Here is a 13,167-nt window from a genome sequence, read left to right as displayed (position 1 = left end):
CCTTCTCGGTCCTCTGAGGACCACTGTCCACGTTCTACCCATGGCCCAACTAGGGTGATCTGGCTGTAGAACGGTCATGTTATAACTTACGCATCCCCATATCCAGGCTGTGCATTGTGGTCTCCGCAGCCAAAGGGTGCCCAGGTGAACTGTAAGAATTTGTCGGGTTCCTGCGGTTGCCACCCATCTCCCCATGGTCTGGCATCTGTAATAATGGTTTTGCAGCCCCAATATCTGCAATGTCCCCACCCCGGGTAGTCACAGTACCTTTCCCCTGGGCTGGACACTGGGCACCAGTAGGATATGTACATGAGTACGATACGTGGGTTTGCGGGCCGTAGTTTTGGTTGTCCTGGAAACAGATCGGCTATGTGGAACATGAAGGATGGGGTGTTTGCTGTGGTGACCTCTTTGAACACCTTGTCACTTGAAAGATGTTGCATGACCCACCTAAATGGCTGATGAGGGTAGTGGCCTGGGTCGGCTTGCTCCCCGGCCACAAGCCCCAACAGCAAAATCGCACAAAGACACTGTGCATGTCTGGGTCTCACCGGTGTGGGACTCTCGGGTTTTGTCTAGCGGCTTGGTGGTCCGTCATCTCCCTCTGGAGTAGGGGTGTACGCGTCACGGGGACGATCCACGAGCATGACCTGCAAACAGAAACTCACAGTTTTTCATTAATTTTGTTCTGAAGGTCAGGTTTGATTGGCAGCAGTGGGTGTGCGGCAGTGGTCTTCATTATGAATTTGTAATCCTGACTCCTAACATAGCAAGGATGTCCCTTCCTATCAGGGGTGGAGAGTTTTGCAAAATGTAGGGGTGGATTGCTACTGTTTGTTCTGGTCCCTTTTTTGTATGACGCGTTATAGCTACTAATTGGGTGCTTTTCCAAGCTCGGGACGGCCCTCCCACTCTGTTCACTGGGGGGACTTCTTTGCATTGCCAGTGTCGGGGCCACAGTGCCTGGGGAAAGATCAAGCAGTCTGCTCCTGTGTCTGCCCAAAACTGAAGCCCTATTACATGGGGGTCCTGACTGCCATAAAGGTGGCATGTCCCCCACACCCTCGGGGGTTCCTTCCCTATTTTCATGGCCAGGGCCACCTAGGAGTCCCGTTCTGGGGCAACCCCTGCTGACCCTGCGGCACAGGCACTGCTTGCGGTGGTAGTGGGTACGAAGGTACCGCGGGCTGTGTTGCGAAACTCTGCAATTGTGTTGCTGGCGGGGGTATGAGGTATAAGGGCTCCCCGCCCCACTGGGGGTTGGTATAGATAGGCCGCCTTGTATTCCCAGCGGGAGGAGGCTGGGTGCGGCCCGCACGCCCCCTCCCTTTCCCGTTTCCCTGGGGCTGGGACCTGCATTCCTTAATGAGATGCCCTTTCCTCCCGCAGCCCCAGCAGGATCCCCTCGGGCGTGTTTGGGGTGGAGGCACCGCAGCGGGCTGCCATGCCGGCTGGGGACAGCTCACCGCGATGTGACCTGCCTCACCACACTTGAAGCATGCCATGGCACTGGTCAGGGTGTGGATGGCTGCCTGAATGGGTGTCAGGTGCTCTTCCCTTACTACATGCCTGATCATGTCAGCCAGGCTGGCTCCGGCTGGCAGGGAACGTAAGATTTCCTTGGTGACAGAGTTGCACTGCTGGCGCAGGCAGTCAGATACCACGGGGCCCTTTGCCTCTGCCGGCAGGGTCGAGGAGTCTATCGCTGCCTGCAGGCGGTCCACAAACTGCATGAAGCTTTCGCTCTCTGCCTGCCTCATGGTGGACCACGGCGCCGGCTTGGCCAAGACTCGAGAGGCTGCGCGAATAGCCTCCCTGGCAGCCCGAGTGGTTGCCCTGACCTCCTCAGCCTGCATCTGCATGGCTTGTTGCTGCGGCGTGATCATATAATCATTTTTTCCTATCAGTCTGGATAGACTTGATCTGTGTAGTGGTTGCCTCGTGCCAGATGCTTGGGCTAATAGCTTCCTACAATTATCCTCCCATTCCTGTCTAAACACAATCATTCCTGAACCATCAAGTATCACGCGACCTATTCGCTCGATATCAAAGGGAAGCAGGTTGTCATTACTAAAAAGACCGTCGATTAAAGTGGAGACTATGGCCGAATTGATTCCTTTATCTGCAATGGCTTTGACAATTGACTGTACATCTTTTGGGTTTACCAGGGTATATACCCTTTGTTGGTTCCCCTCCGGGCTGGTGAGCCTCACCGGGAAGGCTTGTATGGCAGCCGCTGGGGACCATTCAGCACAGGCTATTTTTATTTCTCCCCAGTTGGTAAACTGGGCTGGTTCGTATTGTGGCTGCTTTTCGGTGCAGCTTAAAACTTTACTCGGTTTTGTCTTAAATCGCGTTGGCTCCGTTTCCTCTGTCTCGGAATCCCAGATGGCTTCCGTCAGCTCTTCCGAGCTGGCGGAGCTGCTGCCGGACTCCAAGTTGGAAGTCAAATGCCAGCGCATTTCCGGGGCTCGGTGCCTTTTTGTCCTGCTCCGAGCTCGCTCCTCCCCGCGGGGGTGGTACCGCTCCCGCCCCCCAGGCTTGCCCTGCCTCCCGCAGGGGGAGGTGTCTCCCTTAAATGGTAGCGGCGTCAGGCGCGGCTGCCGATTGGCTCCCTGCTCTCTGCCGCTCTCCTCCTCTTTCTCCTGCGCACGCACGTCCCTGAAACCGCACGCCTCCTGGGTTTTCGCGCCGAGACCGCCCGTGCCCTGCCCCTCTCCCTGGCTGCCAGCGCCATTTTCAAAGGAGTAGGGTGGCGGCATGGTTAGCATCTCCTCCCTCGCCAGCCCCTGCCAAAAGCATTCCGCGCGCTGCTGCACCTCCGGCAACGGGTCACTGACCAGTGGCGACGGGACGGACGGGGAAGCCACAGGTTTCTGAGAGGTTTCCGTGGCGGGGGTTGGGCTCTGGTCCGGGGAGGGAGGTGACGCGCCGGGCCCCCCCGGATCTCCGCTCCCGGGCGGATCGTCCTCAGGGGCAATTTGCGTTCCCGCTTCTATCCTGAGCTTGGGTGTAACTAATAAACACGTACGCGCCACGCTCCATGTCTCCTGCTCTTCCATTGCTCTGTGCAGGGCTTTCTCTACTTTGCCCCACGCCTTAAGGCTCTTGCCACTGCCTGAGGTTTTCATGTCCTCGGCCAGCGTGGCTGTACATTTTTCCCATATTTCCGGATGCAGAAAATCCATGGGGCGTTCAATCGCCCCAAGCTCAAGCAGCCTTGCTATAGCAAGATAAAAGTCTTTGATCTTACACTCGATACCCCACTGCTTATAAATCACACTTACGACCCTGGCGATGGCGTCCATGACGATCGCGGGTCCTGGGACGTCTCCCTCGCCAAGATACGGTCTAACCGCTCCTGCTGCTGCTCTTGTCCAGGTGAACTCCTGCTACCCGAGCGAATTTCTCTTCCCAGGTTTTGGCACCAGATATGTTGCCTTCAGGGGAGGCAACGGCGACCGGTTGCAAGGCGACAGCACGGCAGCCCGGCCTCATCCAGGCTACTCGGGCTAACGACAACATGCTGACACCAATGTGGTGGACGGTCAAAAGCATTTATTATCTTATCTCATGGGTTTAAATAGTCTTGGGGGACTTTGCTACGTCAGAGGGGGGTTGTGGGGTCTCTAGGGTTAGTCGGGAGTGGAAAACTACTGGGTTAGGTGTGGTTACATGCTCTGGGGGTGATAGATAATGTGAAGCAGGGAGAAGGGGGAAGGGTCTTTCTTTCCATCACATCCCGAGATCTTCTGATCGCCTGTCCCTATCTACCACAAGGGGAGAATAAAAGCTAGAGACTGGTAAAGAGGAAGAAATATAAGTTATTTTGGAGGAAAATGAAGAGAGAATCCCAGAGGCAACAATTTAGTGTTCTAAATCCCAGACCAAGTATCACTTACTCAAGGAAAAGGAGCAGGAGTAGAACTCCAGTCACCTCCTACCAGTCCCTATTATTCAAATTCTGCCTTTAACCTTTACAGCTCAGTTACGAAAACAGAGGGTTTTATTATAGAGAAATCTTCCCATGGCCTTAAAACAGTTTAAATAGGAAAGAATTAAGAATTTTTCACTTGAGACGATTTGTCTGAACTCCAAAGAGCCTGATTGTGCAGAGATCGAAAACATTTTTGCTTTTAAACCCAAACAGGGCTACTACTTTCCTTCAAAACAAGCCAGTGTTATTCTGCTGTGCAATGAAAGATCAATTATTTGGGTTGTGAAAAGAAGAATTTGAGTAATTTGGGTAACAGGGGTGTCTTGGTTTGAAAAGACGGGAGTCTGAGAAGGAAGGCAAGAACCTCCTGTGAAATGGAAAAGGCAAACCTCCTCCCTCCAAGTTACCACAGATTCAGAATTAGAAGGCTCTCAGGCAAAGATATGGGAATGGGAATAACAGTATTTTACTAGGAAAAAACCCTAAATTAAAAAAAAATGTAATTAGTACAAACAAAACTACTGATAGAATCAGAAGCCTGACACCCTGAGGAGTCAGGGTGATGGTAATAGTCCAGTTAAATGGTGGCTGCTCCTCCTGGAGTGGCAGATGAAATGCTGCTGAAGCGGTGATTTGTAGAAGGGTGTAATTTTCTTTGAAAGTCTGGTGATAGAGTAGATGGACCTGGTCTTCCTCTGGGGATCCAGTGGGGAAGAAGCTGCTCCTGTGGAAATCCAGCAGAGAAGAAAGCTGCTCCTCTGGGAATCCAGTGAAGAGGCTGCCCTGATGTCCCAAAAAGTGCTGATTTTATGCAGGTAGGGATGCTTGGCTCCTCCCTCTGGGTGGAGCATCTCACAATGGGATGATGTAACCTTACTAGTCATGCAGTGAGTCATTTAATGGCCTATTAACAGAAGATATCTCCCCGGAGGGAGACATTGTTCTTGGAAGGGATAAGAAAACTGACCAGCTTTACAGGAGGTACCTGCCCCACCCCCAACAGATGGCAAATAGAATACATGCTTATCTTACAAGCCAGGACCTTATCCACCCCTTATTCTATTTCCATTTGCATCACAATGAAATCTTACACCCAATTTTCACTTAAGATCAGGTTTCCCTGTGGTACACAACAGGTTTTTCTATCTTTCTGCATTACCCACCAAGTCTAACGAGGTCCTTGAGCAAAAGCAATCTCATGGATGGGTTTGTCTTTGCCTGAGATGGGATTAATCCAAACAGTTTTTCCTAAAATACCTTTCATATGTACCACAGGGACTTTATATCCATCTACTGTGTGCAAGGGTTCTGACTGGGGAGGGCCAGCTCGAGTGATGGACCCTTGGGTGTTGACCATCCAGGTTGCTTTTGTCAGGTTCATTTCCCAGTTTCTAAATGTTCTCTACCTCTACAGCAGGTATTCCAAAAGCCCACCTGAGTCCCTTTGGGTCTTTGAAATAGGTGTTCCGGAGGAAGTCTATGCTTAGAATACACAGAGCGTCTGGGCCAGTCACTATAGGATGTTTCTTCCACTCCTTCCCAGTCAGGCTCACCTTGGCTTCCACCAGGGTCAATTGCTGTGATCCTCCTGTCACACCAGCAATGAAAACAGGCTCCAGCCCTACATGTCCCGATGGTATCAGAGTACTGCACACCAGTATCAACTAAAGCATCATATTTTTGTGGCTCTGATATGCCAGGCCATTTGATCCACACAGTCCAAAAAATAAGGTTTTCCCGTGCCTCTCCCTGGCTAGAGACAGGGCCTCTCTAACACTGATTATTATTCCTTTCCTGGGCATACATACTAGAGGTCCCTTCAAGGGGATCTGACAGATCGTACCCAAAAGCTTGGTCATGTGAGGTTGAGGCTACCTTCACCTTGGAGGAACTCCCCTTGTTAGAGTTTCCCTCCTTGAGGTGACGCACCCATGCTGCCAGGACAGAAGTGGGTTTCCCATCCCACCTCCCCATGTCTTCCCCATAGTCACGCAGATAGAACCACAGATTAGCCCTTGGGCTGTACCCTTTCTCTCTAGATGGGGAATGCTGGGCTCTGATTTTGGGGCCTGTGACTTGCACGGGGACTGCATTAACCTTCCTCATCTTCTCCCTTATCTCCTCTTTGAACTCCTTAATCACAACTGAGATATGAGCCTGCATTGGGCCATTAATCATACTCTCATGATTCCAAGTTTGTTGGCAACAGAGCCCACTGTCTTCAGTTAGTGTCAGCATCAATTGTTGCAATGAAAGTGGTGTACTGAGATGGCCCAAGATTTGCTAGACTCCACAGGACTTGCCCTGTGCACCTGACCTTGTCGGGGTCATTATTATGCTGTCCATCCCTCCCAAAGAGTACCTCCAATACTGCCACTTCCCTCTGCTGCTGGATCCCTTCCTCAAGGGTCTTCCAGCGCCTTCTATGATGGTGCTCCGGCATTCTCTTCCTGTGGACAAACCTCTATCTGAGACTCATTAAAAGCCACCCCCGGAGAGAAAGGGACACTGGCTCTCTTACAAAAAACCTGATTCATACCTCAGTCCTGGGTCAAGGGTCTCAAGTTCCTTGCCTCACCACCATCCAGTTGCACACCTGTACCCATAAGGTCCCAGACCCGGAGTAACCACACCCTCATCATGTGGGATTCCTTAAAATCAGAGGGTTTTGGGCACATTGCAAAAGGCAGTCCTCAGAGACATCAGGATGGAAATTAAAGCTAAGCAGTAGCTCTAAGATTTGTCAGCAGAAAAAGTATACAAGAAGTAGAAAGGACAAATAGAACAATGGTCTGTGTATTAACACTTGGGTAGAATAACTTCCTAAGTTGCAGAAAAGTATATCTGATGAGATATTAGGAAGGTCTAAGCTTAATAATGGAGCTCTGTGCATTGTATCTTGAGGCTTACAAGCAAGTATTGTATTCAAAATAAGCAAGCATTGTTTTAACTAAAGGTACGTGTGCTTATAGTGATTGGATAGAACTACTGTCAATATGCTTTTGCTTTGTGTGACTGGTCAAAAAGCTTATAAAGTAAGTTGTAACATTAAGTTATTGGTCTGTTGCCTGGATGTGAGCTGCTGGCATCTTCCCATTGTCATAACCATGTAATGAGATTGATGCTAAAAAATAACTGGCTCAAAACGCATGCCACAGCAGTCCCATCCTGTTTGTGACTTGTATATAGCCCCCGGCCGGCGATAAATGGTGCCCTGTGTGAGGACGATGGTTAGACTAGTGGAATAAAAAGGAAGATTGTGGATTACTTGGTCGCTGGAGGCCCAGGTGTTAATAAGTGGAATGGTTCATCCCCTTCATCGTCGGTAGCTGATATCCTTGTAAGCAACCAGTAGCAATTTTAGGGGCTCCTGGGCAATGTGATGGGAAGTTTCCTACCTAAAACAGAATGGGACGTCTTTTACTGGCTTGAGACAATTTTACAGGATAAAGGACGTTCAGATATCTCAAAACATGAATTTATCTGGGTAAAGGCGAATACTCAAAATATAGACTTGAATTCTGCTTTTACCTTTGAATTTTGGGACCAGATAAACTGGAATATTTACAATGTGGACTCTCTTAAAAAAGAAGAGACTTTGGTCAAACTAATGCCTATCTCCAGTGCTTTAATGGAAAGTTTCAAACCAAATGATCTTGGCAAAGATTTTCTTGAGCACCGAAACAGGACACCTGTTTCTGAAACTTTAATTCCGAGTGGTGCTGGGTCTGTCTTCATCCTCCTCTGGGGGGTAGTCTGGTTTTGTTAGGGGTTCCTTCCCTTCTCCTGGCATGTTCGGAGGTTCCCTAGGCAGTATGAACAACACTCTGACCCCTGGGAAGGGGGAATCCGATCAGCTTCCAGCTTCAGTCGTGTGCTCTGTTTCTTCCGGAATTCCCTGCATCACTGATGCTACCACCAGGCATCCTCCCATCCCTGTGCAAATTCATCCACCCCTGGGGCTCCTGGGAAAGTGTTCGGGATTTTTTTTTGTGCTCTGAGAATCTGGGGAGTCCGCGGTCATGTTCTGGGGAGGCTAGGAGTCTAATGGGTCTGGGAAATGAGAGTTTGGGGAAGCTTTGCAGAACAGGGGCTGCTGTTTCTGTGCCCTGCTTTTCTTCCGAGCAGGCTGCAGCCGGGTCTTGTTCAGAAGTGTTGTAGGCAGGGTTTGCTGAGGGGGACTCTGGATCCGCTCTGCCTGGCCAGGGGGCTGTGGGAGTCACCCCTGCCACAGTTTCCCCTTCTCAAGAGGTTACTCCCTCAGATCGGGCTCAGGCGGACAGATTGCTTTGCAGTTCAGAGACTTCTCTTTGTGTTAATTTTTCTCTCAAGCCCCTTCTGGGGTTTTCGCTGCTTGTAACCCCTCAGCCTCTGGTTGTTAGCTGGAGGGGGGGCTTTGGATTTGGCTCTGGCTGCGGGGGAGCGGGCAGGAGGGCAGACGGAGGTGACGGGTGGCAGCCAGGGGCTGGGCAGGGCAGGGATGGCTCTGCCAGGAGAAATGGATGGGATGAAGGCGGGAGAACTCAGGAAAGTTTCTGTGGAGATACAGACACACAGTTTAGAAGCCTTGAAGCCTGTCTCATGCGCTGTTGGGAGGGAAAAAAGCATGTCAAAATTGCAGTTTGGAACTGAGAGTTTTCCAGCTGCATCCCTGCTGGCGGGGATACAGTGTGGAACTTGTAACAGTTCATTGGAAAGTGTCACAAATACAAATTCGGGATCTGCAGCTCGAGAGCAGCCCAATTTGTATGAATCTAAAAGGATCCAATTAGTGAATTGAGACATAATTTAGCAGGCTCTGGCTTTCTTTCTGTGACTGATACAACACATTCTGTGGCTGCTACCTCCAACAATGGGGAGGGACGTTGGGAATGTGGAGCTCTCCTCCTCCACCCTTCCTGGCAGGGCTCCCGAGGAGGCCTGTTGCTACAGTGACACTACTGCCAAGACCTTGGACCTTCTTGGCAGGGTTCCTGGGACAGCTGATTGTTGTAGCAATACTACCTGTTCTTCTGGGTCGAACAAAGTAGTGATGAGAGGGAAAAACAAAACACGGTCTAAATCAGAGGTAAACCTTCCACTGCAACTACCTAATTGGTCTAATATTAGTCAAAATTTAGAAAAAAAGTTGGATTTAAAGAAACAACTCCTTGCCTTACCGGTAAGGTATGGTCGTAATGATGTAAACCCACTATATGAAACTCTTTCTCACCATGATATAAAAGAACTCCATCAGGCTTTGAAAGACAGTAGGCTCTCTTCTCCTTATTTTAACAATGTCTTGAAAAGTATATTTAATTCTTATGATTTAGTCCCTGCTGATTGTTGAAACATGGCTTCCCTGATCTTAACCAATTCACAATATCTCTTATGGGAATTACAATGGAAAAAAAACTTCTTAATAAATTGGTTTAAAATATGAAAACACTCCTTATGAGAACATAGATATTGCCCAACTAGCAGGTGATCCATTTTTCCATAGACCAGAAAATCAGGCAGCGGAATTGCCTCAGCCTGTGCTCACTGATATTAAAGATGCTGCTAGAAAAGCTTTGTTTTCAGTTGAGCCAGCTGGTACCCATGTAAATGCTTATACTACTACCAGACAAGGTGAATCAGAATCTTTTGGCTCTTTCTTAGATAGATTGACCCAAGCTGTTGAAAAACAATGTCCAGATGAACAAGCTCATTCCTGTATTATCCAAAACCTTGCTTTTGTCAATGCTAACGAAGAATGCAGAAAAATTATTTTAACTTTACCTGATCAGCCTCCAACTGTAACACAGATGCTAACAGCTTGCAGTAAGCTCACTTCTCCACAACATCTTGCTAATGTGCAAGTTAATGCTTTTGGAAAGCAAATTACAGAATCTCAAGAAAAGTTAGGAAAATGCTGGGAGATAATTTGGCTAAAGCTTTGGGAGAAAATTTGGAACAACAAATGGAAAAGCTCAAAAAGGTCCTGGAAACGCAAACAAAATTTTTGAAAAATATGTTGGTACTGTACAGATGGACTCTGATAAAAAGGTATGTTTCTTTGCTTGTGGTAAACCAGGACATATGAAAAAGGATTGTCCTACAAAAACAATCCAACCTAAACAACTTTCTATTTGCCCTTGATGTCGGAAAGGGAAGCATCTTGCTAATTACTGTCACTCTCAATTTGACATTGATGGCAGGCCTTTGCCGTTAAACTCAAAAAAGAGTGCAGATTACCACCGCGCTACGACACAAGTAGTGATTCCTCCTTACAATTACCCAGTCAAATGGTATTGGTACCTCAGTCATTCCTACCTCAGTCAACCATTCCTCAAATGGTCCCAGCATGTTTGAATTTGCCCCCTCAAAATTGATATACCTTTTAAATAATTTTTGTCATGAAAGCATTTCTACTGGATTTATCGATTTCTTTCAACAAAGGCAAGATTTTTTGATTCTGGGCAAAGCCAGCAACAAAATTTTAGGACTTTCAGTCCTTCCAATTGTTGTTTCAGTAAATTATAATGAGGAGTTTGTAATTTTAGCTCTTACACCTAATGTTCCTATGGTTATACCACCAAAACACCTATAGCTATTGCATTTCTTTTACCCATGAATACACCCAAGGAAAAAAAATTTCCAAAGAATTCAGTTATTGTAGTTTTCTCCCCCTCCACGCAGCCCCCCAAAGAATCCGACTAGCTCAGAGATAAGGGGCTGTGAGGGGAGGAATACTAGCAGAGAGATAAATATTCAAAAGAGGCTCTTACCCCAGGGTGTTGGAACAGCTCTCTTTATTCTGTGGTGTCCATGTGAGAGCAGGGCAAAAGAGAGAGAACAGGAAATCTCAGGGGTCTATATAGGTTTTGGACAGGGTGGGCTTTCCTGGCTCTCCGCCAACCCCATTGGGGCAGAAAGGAGGGCTCCAAGGGTTATCTTGATCAGAGTCACAAGGTCCTGGGGGAAGTGGGGCACAGGGTGCCCATGAGCTCACTGTAACAAGTTATGTCTGTGCCATTTAGTACCTCAGGTCCTGAGGTCTTTTGGGCGCAATGTGTGGGCCACAGCCAGCCAAAATTGACTTGTAGCCTGACACATCATGGTAAAACAATTTATATTACAGGTACTCCGGATACTGGTGCAGATGTCACTGTAATTTCTCACATATTTTGGTCTATATATTGGGATTTGGTAACTCCTGCAGGTTCCCTCACAGGGATTGGAGGTGCTACTGTGTGTTTGCAATTACATTACAGGTCTGAAGGAAAAACAGAAACAGTGTGTCCTTTTGTTGTTCAGAAGCCTCTTACTGTCTGGGGAAGAGACGTCCTATACCAGTGGGGAGCAAAACTGGAAGTAAGCCTGTGATGGTAACCAATTCAAAATCTGCCACTTTAAAGCTGAACTGGAAAACTGACCATCCTATATGGATTGATCAATGGCCTTTAACAGAGAAAAAATTAAATATTCTTAAAAAATTGGTAAAGGAACAATTGCAGCAAGGTCCCATCACTCCCACGAACAGTCCCTGGAATTCACCAGTACTCATCATCCACAAGAAGACATCAGATTCCTGGAGGTTGTTTCATGATTTGAGAAGAATCAATGAAGTGATTGAAGACATGGGACCTCTTCAACCTGGACTTCCTTCTTTATCAATGACCCCGAAACATTGGCCACTTGTTGTCATTGATTTAAAGGACTGTTTTTTCCACATCCCACTTCATCCTGATGATGTTCCAAGATTTGCCTTTTCTGTTCCAGTCATCAATAGAAGAGAACCTATGCAGAGATAACACTGGAAATCATTGCCTCAAGGAATGAAGAATTTGCCTATAATTTGCCAATATTTTATTGCACAAGTTTTGTCTCCAGTTTGACAGAAGTGTCCCAGATCTGTGATTCTACACTACATGGATGATTTGCTCGTCGCTGCTCCAACACTACTGGAGATGGAGCAAACTTGTTCTAGTGTTGTTACTGAAATCCAAAATGCTGGACTTGAAATTTCTATAACCAAAATTCAAGAAGTTCCACCCTGTAAGTATCTGGGATGGAAGATGACTGAAAAAACAATTACACCTCAAAGGATACCGCTCCGGACCAGTGTCAACAATTTACAAGATTTACAACAACTTCTAGGAGAAATCAATTGGTTAGACCTGTTTTGGGAATTACCAATGATGAACTGGGTCCGCTTTTTGATTTGCTGAGAGGAAGTTGTGACATCAACTCTCCTAGAACTCTAACACCTGAAGCTTGTGCAGCTCTTGACAAGGTCATGGAAGCTCTCCAAAGGCAACAAGCTCATCACTGTGTTCAAGAAAAGCCTTTCCTTTTTGCCATTTTGGGAGAAAAAAATGCAACGTTGTGGTCTCATTTTCCAATGGGACCCTTCTGAGAGAGATCCTTTGTTGATAATAGAATGGGTTTTTCTTCCCTATAGGTCTCCTAAGACTATTTTTACAGTTCTAGAGATGATAGCACAAATTGTAATTAAGGCTAGAACAAGATTGTTAACTTTAGCAGGTCAAGAATTTGCAGTTATCTATTTACCATTGAAAAAAAGATTATCTTGATTGGGCAATGCAAAATTCTGATGGTTTACAATATGCATTATTGAATTTCCTAGGTATTTGTTCTGTTCATTACCCAGCTCACAAATTATTACAAGCAAAATCGAGTTTTAGAGAAAAACCTATGTTAAGTGAAGAACCTTTAGATGCAATAACTCTCTTCACTGATGGATCTGGCAAAAGTCACAAATCGGTAATAACTTGGTTGAACGAAACAACTAAAGCTTGGGAATCAGATGTCCAAATTGTAGAAGGATCTCCTCAGATTGTTGAACTTGCTGCTGTGGTTCGGGCTTTTCAGCTCTTTCCACAACCTTTTAATTTAATTACAGATTCTGCTTATGTTACTAATGTGTTTAAAAGAATAGAAGGATCAGTTTTAAAGGATGTTAGTAATGATATTTTATATCGTTGACTTTCATGTCTTTATACAACTTTGCAATGCAGAACTAATCCATATTTTGTTTCTCACATTAGGGCTCATTCTTCGCTTCCTGGATTTCTAGTGGAAGCAAACGCGAGAGCTGACAAAATGACAATGGCTATTTAAACACTCTGCCAAACATTTTTAAACAGTTTTTTCATGCAGGGAAAGCCAATTCTTTATTCACACATATCATTTTTATACCGTTTTCACAGACCTCATGTTCAACTCCAATTGCCTGGTTGTTTCTT

This window comes from Taeniopygia guttata, chromosome Z (genome assembly GCF_048771995.1).
Source record: "Taeniopygia guttata chromosome Z, bTaeGut7.mat, whole genome shotgun sequence".
Classification (NCBI taxonomy): Eukaryota; Metazoa; Chordata; class Aves; order Passeriformes; family Estrildidae; genus Taeniopygia; species Taeniopygia guttata.
The sequence above is the reverse complement of the archived record's forward strand: the minus strand, read 5'-3'. Positions refer to the sequence as shown.